Below are 4,709 nucleotides of genomic sequence, written 5' to 3'. Positions count from 1 at the left end.
CGCTGTGCAGAAGGCATAGACAGGGAAAGCGAATCACTAACACTCACACTTAGAAATTAATTTACACAAAATCGTTTAAACTAGAATAAAAATCTCGGCGTCCCGCGAGCAGAAGGCTCACCGGGTACAACCGGAAGCTATTGGCCTAACACCAAGTGCAGTATCTGTGTCAGGGGGGATTTTAGGGGGGAACAAATAATTAAACGTTGATACATTCAAACCCAAATGGGGAATATTTAAAATGACTCGATAGTTGGGGATAGAATAATTATGAGAAGATAGAATCGGAAAAAGAATCCTCCGCCATCAGAAAAAATGGAAAAAAATATCCCTCTTCCGAGAAATCTTCAAAAAAAAAAAAAAAAAAAAAATTTTTTTTTTTCAACAAAATTCTCAAAAAAAAGAAAACTCTTAAAAAAGGGTGGGAAATGAGTTGGAAAAAGATGNAGATCGCCCTGAGAATAAGAAATAGCATATTATTGCCTGGGATGTCATTATGGATCGCAAATCTGGTTNGTTGGAAAAAGATGGAGCATATGTTGATTTTGAAATAATGCTTATTGGGCCGGTCCCGGCGGTACTGCAATACCGGGTCAACCCGTGGTGGAAACGGAGCAAGCTCCGTGCATCCACCTTTTTCCAAAAATCAGTTTAATATTCTGGCACTCCAATGGAGTGCGTATCAGATATTAAGCTGATAAGAACAGATANTGACTGATATCAATGGAATTTCATTCTTGGTAACATTCTGGGCTGCATTTTTAGCCTCAGTAATCATTGATCTCATGGGAGTTCCAGCTACAGAGGGATCATTCTTCTTTTTGTGCTCTTTGAGAGTCTCCTCGATTTTTAAAAATTTTCTGATGGGCTTAGCATATTTTTGTAAAGCTGTTCTCCACTGTTCCTGAATATTCTCTTTCCCTACTAGAATTTCCATGTGTTGCAAGATCGCAAAAGAATTTTGTAGATACGGCCATTTGGAGAAGACAATTTTCACATCAGAATGAGCAAGGATATGTTTCCTCTGGAGTGGATAGGTGTCTTTCAATAATTTCATGATTTCTGGTGTGGGTGTGGCTGATTTTTCATGATCTTCAATCAGCTTCATGCGTTTCTCCTCTTCAGCTATTGATTCTTCTTCACCTACGTTGGGATCATAAGCAACACAACCATATTCATCCTCTTTACGTGATTGTCGGGCACCACTGGAAACTCCATTTTCATCATCGGAATCAGCCATTTCAATGCGCGTTCTTTTGGCCCGTTGTTTATCATCAGCGCGATAATTCACAGCGCTATAAATTGCCAAACCGAGACTGTTCCATCCTGTTCCTACAACATCTCCTTCAATGCTGTCCTCAAAAGATTGAGGATATTTTTTGTATATCTCCTCTGCAATTTTGAAAGAGGTTTTCCTCTGTTTATCGTTCAATTCATTAACGATATAGTCTGCCATATCCGCGACTACTTTCCTCCTCTGGGCTCGTGAAACAGGCTTTTTCTCAAGACATGTCTCTAGCACTTTAGTTGGAAATTTGTTCCAGAGTTCACTTCGAAAATCGACTAGTCCTCGGATATCTGTGGTAGTAGATGATGAAGGAATTGGCGAATGTGAGGGATCGTCTATGGACAAAATATCAAGCAATCATGAGTGATACAGATAGATATATAAATAATGAACATATTTTTGGTGATATATCAATCGCAAAGAAATTATATAAAATTTACCTGTTTGTCCCTGAGTACCGGTTGAATCTGGCATGTCTTCAGGTACAAGTTTGAGTGTTAAAATAGATTTGTTTGCCATTTCCAAGAAAATTTCGTCATCGTCATCAACATCCAAGATTACATGGTCTTCGTTAAGGACAATCTATATCAAAATTTAAGAAAGAATTAGCCTGATGATGATTACTCACTGTAGATGTAACAATTACCTTGTATGGTTTTTTTGCAAGATTCAATTTTGCAGTACCCTTCTGGATAACGTCCGACAGCGAAGAAACTTCAATTAATTTCTTCGGAAATCCACTATGTGGACAGATCTTGACAGTTACTGACATCGTGAAGCTTCTGTCATGTTACAAATAATGAATAGAGTACAAGTTATTCAATGTCACAAGATGAATTTAAAAAAAATCTACTCATTAAATTATGCGTGCAAAATTCATTTAAAAAATCTGTCTATTCTACAAGCCTTTACGAACTATCCCATAGTTAGGTTTCACACAGAGAATCGAACCACTGTTATAAATATGAAGTTTTTCTGTACTGGACAGTTCCTTGAAATTAATACATTGATATCTTAAAGGTTTCCTCAGCTCATATGTTCGAAAGTGTGGATGGAAAATTGTTTCTAAAACTTCTACAATGAAAAATACAACGTCGTTTCTATCATCATACAGAGGAGCAATGATTCTGCCGACCTGAACTTGATATTGATACGCTTTATAAGAGACAATGAGACCATCTTCTTTTCGATAACAAACGTTCCTTATCGTTATTTCATTACATTCCCGAAATGTGTCAGATAACCTCATATTTCTCACAGCTTCTTGTATTTGAGGATTGTAATGATTTACAAAAAAATGGGAATCGCCTTTTGTTTCAATTGAACACCTGATATCACCCCCCATTCGAATATAACTTTGAAACAATTCATGTTTTATGCTCAAAGTTTTGGTAATGTTGATGAAATTCTTACAATTACGTACAACTCTTTTAAAAAACATGTGTTTACTTTCAAAACGAAGTGTCCATACTTTCATGAGTGGCCCAAATTGCAGTATCAAGTAAGGATAATGCATTAAATAGTGATGCTTAGGGCGCAATGGGATCGGTATTTGTTTTCCTAAATGAATATATTCATTGATTAGGTCTTGTAGGACTAACAAACACGATTTATGGATCTCTGGAGCTATAACAATTTCAATTATTTCCGTTAATATAATTATTGCTCTCCAATTGTTATCATTAACATCAACTATTTTATCCTCAACAAGTAATGGGAGTAGACGCAGGAACGTCCAGAGCTGCCATGCGCCCCCTGTAATTTTATCAGAATTCTTGGATATCGTGTTTGGTTTATCTCGCCGATCTTCTCTCGAATAATCAAAGTTCTCAATTCTGTCATTTAATAGTTCATAAGAAACCCATTTTTTCACTTTAATTATTTTATCTAAAAATAATTTCACATCGTACATAATAAGGCATTCGAATAGATCATGTCCAAGGCATGGAGGTAATCCAGGATTAGCTACATGAAAATGAGATAAACGATTGAATATTGAATCGAATTTGATACCTTTCTATAGATCAATTCATTACTGAGTAATTGCATTTAGGATGATGCTTTGTCTTAGCTAATTTTGTACGTCTTCAAGCCACTTGAGTGGCGCATATGAAAATAAGAGAGACTTCAATAATGGAGATTGTCAGCCCTCCACCCAGAAGGGGTGAGGGAGACCATAGCCCATTCCAGAAAAAAAAACAAAAAAAAAGGAGAAATGTGAATATGTATATATTTACAAATGCTCATGTTAGAGCCCTAAGCAACCATTCACACTTCGCTGGGGATGCAGTGGGATTCAAGTATTAGAGTGAGTTAATCATTGATTTAAGAATCACTGCGTCCCCCACATACTTAATTCTAGCATTAATCCTAAGAGGAGCGACAACATTTACCCATTTGTTTCCAAGCATAATGAGTGGATAGAGAAAAGAAAAAGAAGAAAAATGAATGGGAATGAATGGATGGCTGAGTGATTGAGGGGAAGCAGTCAGAGACGAGAAGAGCCTCAGCGAGGTGGCGGCACATGAGGGACAGTATATTGTCTAACTCCGGAGATATGCTCCACGTACATGTCCCTGGACCAGTGGATCGTTTCGGAAACAATGAGCCGGCGCATCATTGACGCATAGCGTGGGTTAACACGTAGACGTCTCAGCACCGGTTCATTGGCAGGGTCCCAGGTGCCTAGGGCGCCAACAATGATCGCCTCCACGTCTACGGAATAGCCCTGCGCGTGCAATGCGGCGGCGATGGGGGCGTATTTAACAATTTTCGAGTTCCTCGCAGCCTCGAAACTCTCAATCCTGTTCTCGAAGGGCACTGTAATGTCAACGATCGTAATTGATCTATGGCTCTCATTCTTGATCACCAGATCGGGTCTGAGTGCCACCAAGTCATCATCCTCAATTCCATCGACTCTGCGATTGATGTCAATCGTTCCTGGCAGTTTGATTGCCTTGGCCAGTCGATTTACGATTGCATCATGGCGAAGTTGTCTAGCAGCAGAGTGGGGAGTGCAGTGGCAGAGGACATGGGGAAGCGATTCGAGTTGGTAGTTGCATCTACGGCAGCGCCTGTCCCCCGCGCCCCACCTTCGCGCTCCGTTTAGTGGTAGTACATCAAGTCGGGCGCGGTGGACAAACCGCCACTCGGCAAATCTGGTGTAATTGCCGCTTCTCATGAAATGGTTAGCGACCCTCACACCAGATGAGACTTCGTAGACCTTCCCCTGGTCCGGTTTCGCCAGTAGTGTGGAAAGATAATACTCCTGCACGGCTGTCCTCAGTCTGTTGATGACTTGTGCTCTTGCAGGGGGAGGAATGATGGTGATTCTCCCCTTGGAACTTCGGCATTCTATCGAGAGTTCCTGTTTCCCCTCGTCATACCTCCATCTCAGAGCCAGACGTTCTGACTGTCGCCT

The 4,709-nt window shown here is 40.0% G+C and overlaps 1 non-coding gene across 1 annotated transcript; it reads right to left on the bottom strand.

The window, feature by feature from the left end:
* Positions 1 to 555: 555 nt before the first annotated feature.
* Positions 556 to 730, bottom strand: LOC114841379. The gene has a single exon (XR_003783109.1). It is a non-coding gene; the product is annotated as a U2 spliceosomal RNA (small nuclear RNA).
* Positions 731 to 4,709: the final 3,979 nt, after the last annotated feature.

The sequence above is a fragment of the Diachasma alloeum genome, unplaced genomic scaffold, assembly GCF_001412515.2.
Source record: "Diachasma alloeum isolate Michigan unplaced genomic scaffold, Dall2.0 Dall_scaffold_00366, whole genome shotgun sequence".
Lineage (NCBI taxonomy): Eukaryota > Metazoa > Arthropoda > Insecta > Hymenoptera > Braconidae > Diachasma > Diachasma alloeum.
This window is presented reverse-complemented; position numbering and strand designations above follow the sequence as displayed.